The 17,505-nt window shown below is 41.8% G+C and overlaps 1 pseudogene; it reads left to right on the plus strand.

Annotated features, from left to right (window-relative positions):
• Positions 1-1,545: 1,545 nt before the first annotated feature.
• On the plus strand, positions 1,546-15,694 carry LOC129538017 (olfactory receptor 5I1-like; annotated as a pseudogene).
• Positions 15,695-17,505: the final 1,811 nt, after the last annotated feature.

A 17,505-nucleotide genomic window follows, 5' to 3' on the forward strand; every position in this document is an offset into this window, starting at 1 on the left:
CTCCAGGCAAGAACACTGGAGTGCATTGCCATTTCCTTCTCCAATGCATGAAAGTGAAAAGTGAAAGTGAAGTCATTCGGTCATGTCCGACTCTTTGCGACCCCATGGACTGCAGCCTACCAGGCTACTCCGTCCATGGGATTTTCCAGGCAAGAGTACTGGAGTGGGGTGCCATTGTGATTTTGGAGCCTCTCAAAATAAAGTCTGTCATTGTTTCTATTGTTTCCCCATCTATTTGCCATGAAGTGATGGGACTGGATGCTATGATCTTAGTTTTCTGAATGTTAAGCTTTAAGCCAACTTTTCCACTTTCCTCTTTCATTTTCAAAAAGAGGCCCTTCAGTTCTTCTTTGTTTTCTGCCATAAGAGTGGTGTCATCTGCATATCTGAGGTTATTGATATTTCTCCCGGAAATCTTGATCCAGCTTGTGCTTCATCCAGCCCAGCATTTCTCATGATGTACTCTGCATATAAATTAAATAAGCATGGTAACAATATATAGCCTTGACATACTCCTTTCCCAATTTGGAACAAGTCTGTTGTTTCATGACCAGGTCTAACTGTTGCTTTTTGTCCTGCATACAGATTTCTCATGAGGCAGGTCAGGTAGTCTGGTATTCCCATCTCTTTAACAGTGTTCCACAGTGTGTTTTGATCTACACAGTCAAAATCTTTGTGATCTACACAGTCAAAATCTTTGGTGTAGTCAACAAAGCAGAAGTTGATTTTTTCTGGAACTCTCTTGCTTTTTCAATGATCCAGCGGATGTTGCTAATTTGATCTCTGGTTCCTCTGCCTTTTCTAAATCCAGTTTGAACATCTGGAAGCTTCTGGCTCATGTACTCCTGAAGTTTGGCTTGGAGAATTTTGAAGATTACTTTGCTAGCATGTTCAGTTCAGTTCAGTCGCTCAGTCGTGTCCGACTCTCCGCCACCCTATGAATCACAGCATGCCAGGCCTCCCTGTCCATCACCAACTCCCGGAGTTCACTCAAACTCATGTCCATCAAATCGGTGATGCCATCAAGCCATCTCATTCTCTGTCGTCCCCGTCTCCTCCTGCCCCCAATCACTCCCAGCATCAGAGTCTTTCCCAAAGAGTCAACTCGTCACATGAGGTGGCCAAAGTATTGGAGTTTCAGCTTTAGCATAAGTCCTTCCAATGAACACCCAGGATTGATCTCCTTTAGAATGGACTGGTTGGATCTCCTTGCAGTCCAAGGGACTCTCAAGAGTCTTCTCCAGCACCACAGTTCAAAAGCATCAATGCTTCGGTGATCAGCTTTCTTCACAGTTCAACTCTCACATCCATACGTGACCACGGGAAAAACCATAGCCTTGATTAGACGGACCTTAGTTGGCAAAGTAATGTCTCTGCTTTTTAATATACTATCAAGGTTGGTCATAACTTTCCTTTCAAGGAGTAAGTGTCTTTTAATTTCATGGCTGCAATCAGCATCCGCAGTGATTTTGGAGCCCCCCAAAATAAAGTCTGACACTGTTTCCACTGTTTCCCCATCTATTTCCCATGAAGTGATGGGACCAGATGCCGATGAGCAATTATGTGGTAATTTGAACAATCTTTGGCATTGCCTTTCTTTGGGATTGGAATGAAAACTGACCTTTTCCAGTCCTGTGACCACTGCTGAGTTTTCCAAATTTGTTGGCGTATTGAGTACAGCACTTTCACAGCATCATCTTTTAGGATTTGAAATAGCTCACCTGGAATTCCATCCCCTCCACTAGCTTTGTTCGCAGTGATGCTTCCTAAGACCCACTTGACTTCGCATTCCAGGATATCTGGCTCTAGCTGAGTGATCACACTATCGTGGTTATCCAGGTCATGAAGATCTTTTTGGTTTGGTTCTTCTGTGTATTCTCACCAACTTTTCTTGATATGCTCTACTTAACAATACATATATTGGTACTGACCTATAGTTATGTTTCAATCTATCTTTCCTTTGAGTGTTCAAATCATGATAATAAGTTCCCATGACTAAAATTTTATCATTAAGATTAAATAGTTAAATATTTATAAATAGCCTTTAAGGAAGAATGGGTTGTTCTCTAGTCTGGAAAGGATCACTTTCTGGTATTTGAAATATAGCACAATTTTAACAGTATTGTGCAAGTATCATTCAAACAACTTTGACATAACGGACATGTTTTGTTTTAATATTAAATTTTACTGTCATCATCTGTGTGTCCCTGTCTGCAAACTGTATCGATTAGGTGTATGAGAGTGTCTGTGACAAACAAGTGACTCAGGAATAACAAAGACTTCCTGCCAGCATCTAACTGAGATTATTTCTCAACCAACAGGCTGACCATGGCAGTCTAGTTGTCAAAGGTAATTGATTGTTAAATGAGGATAAAAGGTCCTCTTTAGACCGGTTCAGGGGAATGGCCATGTATAATACCATAGGGATGTTTTCTTTAATTGATAGCATTTTAAAATATATTCTATAATATTTTAAATTTGCAAGCAAAGTATAATGCACTTTTTTGCTGTAAACTTTTTGAGAAGTCTGACAAATCCACAGTTATGTTACCAAAAACATGATCAAAATACAAAACAGCTTGATAAATCTCCATAATTCTCATTTTTTGTCTCTCTAATTAATACCCTACAAATTTACTACCAGCTGACCAGTCCTCTGTCCATATGCCTTTTTCAAAATATCATATAAATGGAATCATAAAGCCTTTTAAGTCTGAATTTTCACTTTGCATAAAGCATTTAGCATATTGCTGCCTGCATCAATACAGTTCGTTTATTTATATTTCTTAGTAGTGTCTCACACTATGTGATATACCAGAGTTTGTTTACTCATTCCTTGGATGAAGCACACGTGGCTGTTTCCAGAATTTCACTGTTATAGCTGCCCTGAATGTTTGGTAATCGATTTTTGTGTAAATACAAGTTTTCATTTCTCTATAAAGTGGGACTTCTGGATAAATGTGTTTTGTAAGTGTGCAATTAACTTTATAATAAACCACCGACCTTCAGAGAAGCTGTCTCAGTTTTCCATTCCTACGAGAAATGCACAGAAGTTCATTTGTTCTAAATTGTCACCAGCATTAAGTATTATCAGTGCATTGTTGTTTGTTGTTGTTTTGTTTTCATTAGATTTTTTCAACTTTAATGTGTCTAGTGATATTTCATTTTTTAACTTTGATTTTCCTAATCAAACTCAGTAATTTCACACTGAGTTTTTCATGGTGTAATTTGCCATCTCTATATCTTCTTTGATGAATTATCTGTTCAAATTGTTTTCTAACATTTTACTTGTGCTGTTGATTTGTTTATCACAGAGTTTTAAGATTTTATATATTTATATATAAATACAAAAAGTATATATGCAGTGCAAATTCATATATATTTATATTCACTGACAGTCTTCCTTGGAAGCTTAGTGGTAAAGAATCCACCTGTCAAGCAGGATATAAGGGTTCAATCCTTGGGTAGAGAAGATCCCCTGGAGAAGGAAATGGCCATCCACTCCAGTATTCTTGCCTGGGAAATCCCATGGACAGAGGAGCCTGGCGGGCTACAGTCCATGAGGTTGCAAGAGAGTCAGACATGACTTAGGGACTAAAAAACAACAACAGTATTCATTGACAGATTACAGAATGAAAGAAAGCAATTATCCAAAAATTTCACTGCAGAAATTAAGCTGATAGAACTGCACAGTGGCACATGTATGCTACATTTCATTAAAAGTAACTTGTAACGAGGAGTCTTACTCCATATTTGATGTTTGACTGTGGACAGCTTTTAAAGCACACAATTAAAACAGCTGAAATGGCCCAGTGTAAAATAAAATGGGATCCTCTAAGACTTAAACTCATTATACAAGAACCATTTGAAAGACAAAGGGATTTTTTTTTTTTTAGTAATTAGGGCCAGAAAGCGCCTTCCTCTTCTCACCTTCCCCGTCCTTCTGTAGCTGCACCAGCCTCTGCAGCCCATCCCTGTGGAGCAGACTCCCCCGGCTGACACCGGCAGCTTGCAGTGGGTGGGCCTGTGTAAAGAGCGAGGCCCTGTGAGCCTGCGCAGATCTGTCCACCCAGCAGCCTCCCTGCACACGCCTCCTTGGGGTTGGCCTTGCACAGCCCTAGTTTCAGGCTGGGGTTCACCTGGGAGAGAATGGCTGTAAACTGGACCCTCCTGTAGTCAGAGGTGATGGGGGCCCCAGCAGCCCTGGCCTCCCCAGGAAGGTAGGAGGACCTTTGCTTTGCCTCTGGTCAGGCTGTCTGGGCTCAGAGAGTATAGGCTGGTCCAGAGGCAGCGTGTTCCCAGGCCTGGGGTACAATGTGCAGGGAACAGGGATGAAGGACTCATCCCCCCACCCACCCACCCATCAACCCACCGGCGGCAAGGAGCCGCACAATGCCCTGGAGCCCTTGATTTGTGACTTTGCTTTGTCTTCCACTTTCATCCATCCCCTTTCTCCAGATTGAATTGATTCAGGAAGCAGAATTGCTATTATAATTATGAAGTTGTTTCAAAATAATAATTCACAATAACCTATAATTATTCCCTAGGAATCTCTTGGAAATGAACATGTTTGGAATCTTCAGTTATTAGGTCTCTAATGACTTCAAAATGTATATAAAAATCCTTGGTTCCGTTGGTGAAATTATTCATCTAGGTAACAGGAAAATGTCTCCTTCTTTGATAAGTAGCTTCTGTGTTTACCAGATTGGCTTTATTGATGCAAAAATAAACTTTCATGGATCTGAGACCACTGACATGTGTGAAAATACTTACAAAATCATATGTATTAGCATATTCAGTTCAGTTCAGTTGCTCAGTCATGTGAGACTCTTTGCGACCCTATGAATCACAGCATGCCAGGCCTCCCTGTCCATCACCAACTTCCGGAGTTCACTCAAACTCATGTCCATCAAGTCGGTGATGCCATCCAGCCATCTCCTCCTCTGTCGTCCCCTTCTCCTCCTGCACCCAATCCACCCCAGCATCAGAGTCTTTTCCAGTGAGTCAACTCTTCGTTCGTATGAGGTGGCCAAAGTATTGCAGTTTCAGCTTTAGCATCAGTCCTTCCAATGAACACCCAGGACTGATCTCCTTTAGAATGGACTGGTTGGATCTCCTTGCAGTTCAAGGGACTCTCAAGAGTCTTCTCCAGCAACACAGTTCAAAAGCATCAATTCTTCGGCGATCAGCTTTCTTCACAGTCCAACTCTCACATCCATACATGACCACTGGAAAAACCATAGCCTTGACTAGACGGACCTTGGTTGGCAAAGTAATGCCTTTGCTTTTTAATATGCTATCTAGGTTGGTCATAACTTTCCTTCCAAGGAGTGTGTTAATTTCCTGGCTGCAATCAGCATCCACAGTGATTTTGGAGCTGAAATAAATAAAGTCTGACACTGTTTCCACTGTTTCCACTGTTTCCCCATCTGTTTCCCATGAAGTGATGGGACCAGATGCCATGATCTTTGTTATATATTTATGAAAAATTTAGTGGATCACTACAGTTTGATTGAATCTTTTTGGCCATTCTCATTGAAAGCAAGAATCCAAGTTTCACTCTCATCTCTGACTTTTCCCCTCGTGCTTCTCTTCTCACTCATGTTTCTCTACATGGATGGTGATGGCGGTGGTAGAGGTGATTTAGTAACTAAGTTGTGTTAGACTGTTTGCAATCCCATGGACTGTGGGCCTGCCCAGCTCCTCTGTCCTTTGGATTTCTCAGGTAAGAATACTAGAATGTGTTGCCATTTCTTTCATGAGGGAATCTTCCTGACCGGGGATCAAACCCAGGTCTCCTGAATTGTAGGCATTCTCTTGCATTATAGGCAGATTCTTTAAGGGTTGAGCCACCAGGGAAACCCTTCTTAGTCTATTGGAAGGGATGCTTGCCATGAGTCCCCGAGAGTAATGGACTGTGTTTTCAGGAAATAACTGAGTCATTCTGTCCTGCCTTCAGCAAGTCTGCACCACAACCTGTCCCAAGCAGGACACACTGTTAATTCTCTAACCACCTTCATAGATGTCCTCGTGAACTTTGACTTCACACATATCTGAATTTGAATTATACCTGTCAACTACTTGTGGACGGACTTGGAACATGAAGCTTCAATGTTCCCATGCAACATACAGAATCAGTAATGAGAATCTAGCTTACACAGCCAATCTGTCTTGAAGTTTCGGAGGCATGAGCCTGTTCTCCAATCCTATTTTCATCACGTCTTAGCTTTCCAGCTCTCTGTGCTTTAGCTCCCTCAACTGTAAGAGAAAGATGACAGTGACAGCAACTGCTGTGAAATTTTGTTAGTATATTTTTGTGTGACAAGTAAATAAATTCTATGTAAAGTGTTTACAATATTGCATTTCATATCGCAATCATTATATAAATGATAGAAGTGAACAAAAAGTGAAGTCGCTCAGTCATGTCCAACTCTTTGCGACCCCGTGGACTGTAGCCAACCAGGCTCCTCCGTCCGTGGGATTCTCCAGGCAAGAGTACTGGAGTGGGTTGCCATTTCCTTCTCCAGGGATTTTCCCAACCCAGGGATCGAACCCGGGTCTCTCACATTGGAGGCAGATGATTTAACCTCTGAGCCAAGCCCATATGCCACTATGGAGAACAGTGTGGAGATTCCTTAATAAACTGTAATTAGAACTGCCATATGACCCAGCAATCACACTCCTGGGCATACACACCGAGGAAACCAGAATTGAAAGAGACACATGTACTCCAACGTTCATTGCAGCACTGTTTATAATAGCCAGGACATGGAAGCAACCTAGATGTCCATCTGCAGACGAATGGATAAGAAAGCTTTGGTACATATACACAATGGAGTATTATCCAGCCATTAAAAAGAATACATTTGAATCAGTTCTAATGATGTGGATGAAACTGGAGCCTATTATACAGAGTGAAGTAAGCCAGAAAGAAAAACACCAATACAGTATAATAACGCATATATATGGAATTTAGAAAGATGGTAACCTTAACCCTGTATACAAGACAGCAAAAGAGACACAGGTGTATAGAACAGTCTTTGGGACTCTGTGGGAGAAGGTGAGGGTGGGATGATTTGGGAGAATGGCATTGAAACATGCATATTATCATATGTGAAACGAATCACCAGTCCAGGCTCGATGCATGATACAGGATGCTCGGGGCTGGTGCACTGGGACGAACCAGAGGGATGGGATGGGGAGGGAGGTGGGAGGGGGTTCAAGATGGGGAACACATGTATACCCAGGGCAGATTCATGTCAATGTATGGCAAAACCAACCAATATTATATTGTAAAGTAATTAGCCTTCAATAAAATAATTTTTTTGAAAATTGCATTTTAATGATGAAATTCACAAGAGATATTAAGTTCCTTAGTGGCAATTAGTCCCTTTGTAACCAAATAAAGTACAATGTAATTAATTTGAACCGTACTTAAGTAATCAAATAAAGTATAATGTAATTAATTTGAAAAAAAATAAAAATAAAAAAATTAAAATTCCAGTGACATAGTTCTAATTGTTAGCTAGGGATAAGCGAGAGCAGTGGGGTTGTTTCTGTTGTTGTTTAGTCATTAAGTTGTGTCCAACTCTTTGTGACCCCATGGAATGTAGCCTGTCAGGCTTCTTTGTCCATGATGTTCTCCAGGCAAGGATACTGGACTGGGTTCCCATTTCCTTCTCTAGAAGATCTTCCCAGATCAGGGATTAAAGTCCGGCATTGGCAAATGGATTCTTTACTGCTGAGCAGAGAGCAGTGGAGTAATTGAAACTAATCTTCACTGTTTACCTATTATGTACCAGACTATCTAAAGTGAGAAAGCACAAAAGTATAGATAGATAGTTTTCCTAATTTAACCTGGCAGAGAAACAATGTGAAATATTGTTGTCATTATTATAGTAAAATTTTAAATATATATAATGCTATATATAATAATATGCATATAGCATATGTATTAAGTACAGCAGATTCTCTCTCTCTCTCTATATATATATATATACACACACACGATTGTGCAAGGTCATACAGTCCACGTGGTTAATATGAGATTCTAACCAAAGGCTTATTAACTCTAAATTTAGGTCTTAACATTTCTGAACACTCTGATTACCTTGGAAACAGGCAAAGTAAGAATAAATTAACTACTATCCTAACAAGGTGGTGCATCTCATTCACACTCTTTGAGGTGATAACATAAGACAGCATCCTAACCCTTCTAATTCTCTTAGACTTTTTTGTGCCTATGTTATAGCATACTTTTAGTGATTCAGTTCAGTTCAGTTCAGTTCAGTCACTCAGTCGTGTCCGACTCTCCGCGACCCCATGAATCACAGCACGCCAGGCCTCCCTGTCCATTACCAACTCCCGGAGTTCACTCAAATTCATGTCCACAGAGTCGGTGATGCCATCCAGCCATCTCATTCTCTGTCGTCCCCTTCTCCTCCCGCCCCCAAACTTTCCCAGTATCAGAGTCTTTTCCAGTGAGTCGACTCGTCGCATGAGGTGGCCAAAGTATTGAAGTTTCAGCTTTAGCATCAGTCCTTCCAATGAACACCCAGGATTGATCTCCTTTAGAATGGACTGGTTGGATCTCCTTGCAGTCCAAGGGACTCTCAAGAGTCTTCCCCAGCACCACAGTTCAAAAGCATCAATTCTTCGGTGCTCAGCTTTCTTCACAGTCCAACTCTCACATCCATACATGACCACGGGAAAAACCGTAGCCTTGACTAGACGGACCTTGGTTGGCAAAGTAATGTCTCTGCTTTTTAATATACTATCAAGGTTGGTCATAACTTTCCTTCCAAGGAGTAAGCGTCTTTTAATTTCATGGCTGCAATCAGAATCCACAGTGATTTTGGAGCCCCAAAAAATAAAGTCTGACACTGTTTCCACTGTTTTTCCATCTATTTCCCATGAAGTGATGGGACCAGATGCCATGATCTTTGTTTTCTGAATGTTGAGTTTCAAGCCAACCTTTTCACTCTCCTCTTTCACTTTTATCAAGAGGCTTTTTAGTTCCTCTTCACTTTCTGCCATAAGGGTAGTGTCACCTGCATATCTGAGGTTATTGATATTTCTCCCAGCAATCTTGATTCCAGCTTGTGCTTCTTCCAGCCCAGCATTCCTCATGATGTACTCTGCGTATAAGTTAAATAAGAAAGGTGACCATATACAGCCTTGATGTACTCCTTTTCCTATTTGGAACCAGTCTGTTGTTCCATGTACAGTTAGTGATTAGATGATATTAAAACAACAAAGTTCTTAGCCCTGTACTGCCCCAATAATTTTATATAAGTGAGAGAATGACCCCAACCATTTTGTTCTAGCTGACTGTGGCAGTAGTAACAAAGCTCATTGGAGGTTTCACTTGCTTGTTTTATAGATTTCCAAGTCATCCTTCAAGGTTACAATAAAAAAATCTTATATTCAAAGTCATGTTCAAATTCTCCTTGCTTCCAGAAAATTTCTGAGATTACAGAAACAGAAATTGACAAAATTCTTAGACTCAACATCCTGAAATACTAGGATAAAAATTAAACGCAGCTATTTGTGTTTGCTCACATATATAATTAGTGAGGAGGCCATATACAGTGATTTTTAAAGATGAGAAGTTAATACTAATTTTTTGCCCACTTTACTCAGTCATCTTATATTTATGCTGAGCTTACTAGAAGCCAGGCTTCCCTGGTGGCTCAGATGTTAAAGCTTCTGCCCACAATGTGGGAGACCTGGGTTTGATCCCTGGGTCAGAAAGATCCCCCAGAGAAGGAAATGGCAACCCACTCCAGTATTCTTGCCTGGAAGTCTGGAGGGCTACAATCCATGGGGTTGCAAAGAGTTGGACACGACTGAGTGACTTAACTTTTAACTTTACTAGAAGCCAAGAAGAAGCACAAGCTGGAATCAAGATTTCCGGGAGAAATATCAATAATCTCAGATATGCACATGACACCACTCTTATGGCAGAAAGTGAAGAGGAACTAAAAAGCCTCTTGATGAAAGTGAAAGAGGAGAGTGAAAAGGTTGGCTTGAAGCTCACTATTCAGAAAACAAAGATCATGGCATCTGGTCCCATCACTTCATGGGAAATAGATGGAAAAACAGTGAAAACAGTGTCAGACTTTATATTTTTCGGCTGCAAAATCACTGTGGATGCTGATTGCAGTGATGAAATTAAACGACGCTTACTCCTTGGAAGGAAAGTTATGACCAACCTAGACAGCATATTGAAAAGCAGAGAGATTACTTTGCCAACAAAGGTCCGTCTAGTCAAGGCTATGGTTTTTCCAGTGGTCATGTATGGAAGTGAGAGTTGGACTGTGAAGAAAGCTGATCGCCGAAGAATTGATGCTTTTGAACTGTGGTGCTGGAGAAGACTCTTGAGAGTCCCTTGGACTGCAAGGAGATCCAACCAGTCCATTCTAAAGGAGATCAATCCTGGGTGTTCATTGGAAGGACTGATGCTAAAGCTGTAACTCCAATACTTTGGCCACGACATGCGAACAGTTGACTCACTGGAAAAGGCTCTGATGCTGGGAGGGATTGGGGGTGGGGTGAGAAGGGGACGACAGAGAATGAGATGGCTGGATGGCATCACCAACTCTATGGACATGAGTTTGTGTGAACTCCAGGAGTTGGTGATGGACAGGGAGGCCTGGCGTGCTGTGATTCATGGGGTCACGGAGAGTTGGACACGACTGAGCGACTGAACTGAACTGAACTGAGAAGCCAAGAATGATAAAGAATGTCAAAGAGAAAAGCAGTTAATTACTTTAATCTCCTTGACTTAGTATCTTGACAGGATTTAAGGACTTACCTTATACTTGTCCCTGTCTATCTCAGCTGATGTTTACTGACATTTGCTTTAATTTCGCTAATATCATTTCTGTTTTTATTATTTTTTTAATAGCTGAAGTATATTTCATTGCATCACTCTAATCACAGTCACGAGTACAACACACAGTTCAGTTCAGTTCAGTTCAGTCACTGAACTGGGGAGTTCCTCACTCAGTATCCTATCATTTTGCCTTTTCATACTGTTCATGGGGTTCTCAAGGCAAGAATACTGAAGTGGTTTGTCATTCCCTTCTCCAGTGGACCACATTCTGTCAGACTTCTCCACCATGACCCGCCCGTCTTGGGTGGCCCCACATGGCATGGCTTAGTCTCATTGAGTTAGACAAGGCTGTGGTCCATGTAATCAGATCGACTAGTTTTCTGTGATTATGATTTCAGTGTGTCTGCCCTCTGATGCCCTCTCACAATACCTACCGTCTTATTTGGGTTTCTCTTACCTTGGTCGTGGGGTATCTCTTCACAGCTGCTCCAGCAAAGCGCAGCTGCTGCTTCTTACCTTGGATGAAGGGTATCTCCTCAAGGCCACCCCTTCTGACCTTGAAAATGGAGTAGTTCCTCTTGGCCCTCCTGCCCCCTTGTAGCCGCCGCCACGTGGACATGGGGTAGCTCCTCTTGGCCACGCTTCTGGGTGGTCCATAGTGCAGCCGGCGTTGCTTCTATCTATTAAATACTGGACAGAAGGAGTATATTGTTCTAGAGTTATCATTGCAAGATGTACTCAAGTTAACATAATTTGCATAACAGATATATTTTTCCTCTTATCATCATTTCATTTATTGCTTCATTATTCATTTAATCATCTGTAATAGTTATAGTACTAAACTTGAGAATTTAAAAAAGTAAGAAATATGAGATGTTATCTTTACATGTCTGTCCAGTGGAAGAACTAGTTATTAATCAAACAAATAAAACTGTCAACCATAAGATAAAGCTACTATATTCTGAAATATGTTTCTCAGAATTTATATGTGGAAGGAGATTTGGTCTGGGACTCTTGACTCGATTGTTTGTTTGTTGAAACAATAAAATAGCTTGAAAATTATATCTATTTTTTTTCAATATCAACATACCATCTTAGGATGTTAGAATTAAGAAAACAGAACAGAATACGGAATTTTTAGATGGTAAAGTCCATCTTGGTGACTGAGTTTATTCTGTTAGGGTTTCCAACTCGCCCTGAACTGCAGATTGTCCTGTTTTTCCTGTTTCTGACTTTGTACTCTATGATTTTAATGGGGAACATCAGATTGATGATATTAATCAGGGTTGATCCGCACCTTCAAAGGTCCAGGTATTTTTTCCTTAGTAACCTATCCTTTGTTCAGTTCAGTTCAGTCGCACAGTCATGTCTGACTCTGCGACCCCATGAATCGCAGAACCCCAGGCCTCCCTGTCCATCACCAACCACCGGAGCACACTCAAACTCATGCCATCGAGTCAGTGATGCCATCCAGCCATCTCATCCTCTGTCGTCCCCTTCTCCTCCTGCCCCCAATCCCTTCCAGAATCAGAGACTTTTCAAATGAATCAACTCTTCGCATGAGGTGGCCAAAGTATTGGAGTTTCAGCTTTAGCATCGGTCCTTCCAATGAACACCCAGGATTGGTCTCCTTTAGAATGGACTGGTTGGATCTCCTTGCAGTCCAAGGGACTCTCAAGAGTCTTCTCCAACACCACAGTTCAAAAGCATCAATACTTCAGCGATCAGCTTTCTTTACAGTCCAAAGCTCACATCCACACATGACAACTACAAAAACCATAGCCTTGACCAGACAGACCTTTGTTGGCAAAGTAATGTGTCTGCTTTTTAATATGCTATCTAGGTTGGTCATAACTTTCCTTCCAAGGAGTAAGCGTCTTCCAATTTCATGGCTGAAACCAGCATCTACAGTGATTTTGGAGCCCCCCAAAAATAAAGTATGACACTGTTTCCACTGTTTCCTCATCTATTTCCCATGAAGTGATGGGACCAGATGCCATTTTCATAGTTGTCTGAATATTGAACTTCAAGCCAACTTTTTCACTCTCCTCTTTCACTTTCATCAAGAGGCTTAGATCTCTTCAATGAAATTAGAGATACCAAGGGAAATTTTGATGCAAAGAAGGGCTCAATAAAGGACAGAAATGGTATGGACCTAACAGAAGCAGAAGATATTAAGAAGAGGTGGCAAGAATACACAGAAGAACTGTACAAAAAAGGTCTTCACGACCAAGATAATCACAATGGCGTGATCACTGACCTAGAGCCAGACATCTTGGAATGTGAAGTCAAGTGGGCCTTAGAGAGCATCACTACGAACAAAGCTAGTGGAGGTGGAAATTCAGTGGAGCTATTTCAGATCCTGAAAGATGATGCTGTGAAAATGCTGCACTCAATATGCCAGCAAATTTGGAAAACTCATTTGTGGCCACAGGACTGGAAAAGGTCAGTCTTCATTCCAATCCCAAAGAAAGGCAATGCCAAAGAATGCTCAAACTACCGCACAATTGCACTCATCTCACACGCTAGTAAAGTCATGCTCAAAATTCTCCAAGCCAGGCTTCAGCAGTATGTAAACCGTGAACTTCCAGATGTTCAAGCAGGTTGTAGAAAAGGCATAGGCACCAGAGATCAAATTGCCAACATCCTGTGGATCATGGAGAAATCAAGAGAGTTCCAGAAAAACATCTATTTCTGCTTCATTGACTATGCCAAAGCCTTTGACTGTGTGGATCACAATCAACTGTGGAACATTCTGAAAGAGATGGGAATCCCAGACCACCTGACCTGCCTCTTGAGAAACCTGTATGCAGGTCAGGAAGCAACAGTCAGAGCTGTACATGGAACAACAGACTGGTTCCAAATAGGAAAAGGAGTATGTCAAGGTTGTATATTGTCACCTCGCTTATTTAACTTATATGCAGAGTACATCATGAGGAATGCTGGACTGGAAGAAGCACAAGCTGGAATCAAGTTTGCCGGGAGAAATATCAATAACTTCAGATATGCAGATGACACCACCCTTATGGCAGAAAGTGAAGAGGAACTCAAAGGCCTCTTGATGAAAGTTAAAGAGGAGAGTGAAAATGTTGGCTGGAAGCTCAACTTTCAGAAAACGAAGATCATGGCACCTGGTCCCATCACTTCATTGGAAATAAATGGGGAAACAGTGTCATAGTTTATTTTTTTGGGCTCCAAAATCACTGCAGATGCTGATTGCAGCCATGAAATTAAAAGACGCTTACTCCTTGGAAGGAAAGTTATGACCAGTCTAGATAGCATATTAAAAAGCAGAGACATTACTTTGCCAACCAAGGTCCATCTAGTCAAGGCTATGGTTTTTCCTGTGGTCATGTATGGATGTGAGAGTTGGACTGTGAAGAAAGCTGATTGCTGAAGAATTGATGCTTTTGAACTGTGTTGCTGGAGAAGACTCTTGAGAGTCCCTTGGACTGCAAGGAGATCTAATCAGTCCATTCTAGGGGAGATCAGTCCTGGGTGTTCATTTTAAGGACTTATGCTAAAGCTGAAGCTCCAATACTTTGGTCACCTCATGCGACTAGTTGACTCACTAGAAAAGACTCTGAGTTGGGAGGGATTGGGGGTGGGAGGAGAAGGGGACGATAGAGAATGAGATGGCTGGATGGCATCACCGACTCGATGCACATGAGTTTGAGTGAACTCCAGGAGTTGGTGATGGACAGGGAGGCTTGGCGTGCTGTGATTCATGGGGTCTCAAAGAGTTGGACACGACTGAGCGACTGAACTGAACTGAACTCACTTTCTGCCATAGGGTGGTGTCATCTGCATATCTGAGGTTATTGATATTTCTCCCAGCAATCTTGATTCCAGCTTGTGCTTCTTTCAGCCCAGCATTCCTCATGATGTACCCTGCATATAAGTTAAATAAGTAGGGTTACAATATACAGCCTTGACGTACTACTTTTCATATTTGGAACCAGACTGTTGTTCCATGTCCAGATCTATCTGTTGCTTCCTGATCTGCATACAGGTTTCTCAAGAGGCAGGTTAGGTGGTCTGGTATTCCCATCTCTTTCAGATTTTTCCACAGTTTATTGTGATCCACACAGTCAAAGGCTTTGGCATAGTCAATAAAACAGAAATATTTGTACACCTTTGTTATTCTTCAGTCATAATTTCAAAAATGCTTGTCAAAGTCCTCTCTCAGAACAAGACAATTTCCTATTACGGCTGTGCCCTGCAGTTCTAGCTCTTCTGTACTTTCGCAGAAACCAAATCCTTTATCTTAGCTTCCACGGCATATGACCAGTATGTCGCCATCTGTAACCCTTTACTGCACACGGTTGTGATCTCAGGGCATCTGCATATGGTTGATCGTCTTGTCATACTTTGGAGGCAATCTGAGTTCCCTGGTGCACACATCCTTTGTGTTTATTCTGAAATACTGTGATAAAATTGTTATGAATCATTTTTTCTGTGACCTCCCTCCCTTGCTTAAGTTATCGTGCACAGACATGTCACTTAATGAGTGGCTTCTCTCCACATATGGCAGCTCAGTGAAATTATCTGCTTCATCGTCATCATCATCTCCTAATTTTACATTCTCCTCTCAGTCTTAAAGATCCATTCTTCCAGTGGGAGGAAACCTTCCCTACCTGTGCATCTCACCTGACATCCGTGGCCGTCTACCAGGGAACTCTGCTCTTCATTTACTCATGACCCAGATACCTGTATTTTCCCAACACTGATAAAATCATCTCAGTGTTCTACACCATCATTATCCCAGTTCTGAATCCCTTGATTTATAGTTTGAGAAACAAAGACATAAAAGACACTGCTAAAAAAGTCTTAAAACCAAACATAAATTCCTCCTGAGATATAAGGTTCCACGATTCATCCAAATCCCTGATTACAAACTCCAGCTGTGTGTATGCTCAGTCATGTCCAACTCTTTTGACCCCACGGACTATAGCCCACCAGATACTTTTGTCCTTGGAATTATCCAGACAAGAAACTGGAGTGGGTTGCCATTTCCTCCTCCAGGGAATCTTCCCCACCCTGGGATGGAACCTGTCAGTTCAGTTTAGTTCAGTCGCTCAGTCGTGTCCGACTCTTTGAGACCCCATGAACCACAGCACGCCAGGCCTCCCTGTCCATCACCAACTCCCGGAGTTCACTCAAACTCATGTCCATCAAGTCGGTGATGCCATCCAGCCATCTCATTCTCTGTCGTCCCCGTCTCCTCCTACACCCAATCCCTCCCAACATCAGACTCTTTTCCAGTGAGTCAACTCGTCGCATGAGGTGGCCAAAGTATCGGAGTTTCAGCTTTAGCATAAATCCTTAAAATGAACACCCAGGACTGATCTCCGCTAGAATGGACTGGTTGGATCTCCTTGCAGTCCAAGGGACTCTCAAGAGTCTTCTCCAGCACCACAGTTCAAAAGCACCAATTCTTCAGCGATCAGCTTTCTTCACAGTCCAACTCCCACAGCCATACATGACCACAGGAAAAACCATAGCCTTGACTAGACGGACCTTGGTTGGCAAAGTAATGTCTCTGCTTTTTAATATGCTATCTAGACTGGTCATAACTTTCCTTCCAAGGAGTAAGCGTCTTTTAATTTCATGGCTGAAATCAGCATCTGCAGTGAATTTGGAGCCCAAAAAATAAAGTCTGACACTGTTTCCCCATCTATTTCCCATGAAGTGATGGGACCAGATGCCATGATCTTCGTTTTCTGAATACTGAGCTTCAAGCCAATCTTTTCAGTCTCCTCTTTCACTTTCATCAAGAAGCCTCTGAGTTCCTCTTCACTTTCTGCCATAAGGGTGGTGTCATCTGCATATCTGAGGTTATTGATATTTCTCCCGGCAATCTTGATTCCAGCTTGTGCTTCTTCCAGTCCAGCGTTCCTCATGATGTACTCCGCATAGAAGTTAAATAAGCAGGGTGACAATATACAACCTTGACGTACTTCTTTTCCTATTTGGAACCAGTCTGTTGTTCCATGTCCAGTTCTAACTGTTGCTTCCTGACCTGCATACAGGTTTCTCAAGAGGCAGGTCAGGTGGTCTGGTATTCCCATTTCTTTCGGAATGTTCCACAGTTTATTGTGATCCACACAGTCAAAGGCTTTGGCATACCTGTATCTCTTGCTTATTCTGCATTGACAGGCGGATTCTTTACCCCTGAAATGCCTGGGACAAACTGTAGCTAAGAACCTGCAACAACCTTTCCAGCACATAGACAATTTCTCACACAAGCATTTTATCAAACACTTCACAGAGCCAAACACATTTCATAGCCCCCAGATAAAGGAAACATTTAAAAGTTTCAAAATTGCTGCAAAAAAAAAATGTTGGATAAATTTCCAACTATTCAGTTCAGTCCAGTTCAGTTGCTCAGTCGTGTCTGACTCTTTGCAACCCCATGAACTGCAGCATGCCAGGCTTCCCTGTCCACCACCAACTCCCGGAGCTTGTTCAAACTCATGTACATCAAGCTGATTATGCCATTCTACCATCTCATTCTCTGTCATTTCTTTCTCCTCCTGCATTCAATCTTTCCCAGCTATGGGGTTTTTCCAATGAGTCAGTTCTTCTTATCAGGTGACCACAGTATTGGAGCTTCGGCATCAGTCCTCCCAATGAATATTCATTTATTATTGACTGGTTTGATCTTC

The sequence above is a fragment of the Moschus berezovskii genome, chromosome 2 (genome assembly GCF_049115385.1).
Source record: "Moschus berezovskii isolate FMDL1 chromosome 2, NW_MosBer_1.0, whole genome shotgun sequence".
Taxonomy (NCBI): domain Eukaryota; kingdom Metazoa; phylum Chordata; class Mammalia; order Artiodactyla; family Moschidae; genus Moschus; species Moschus berezovskii.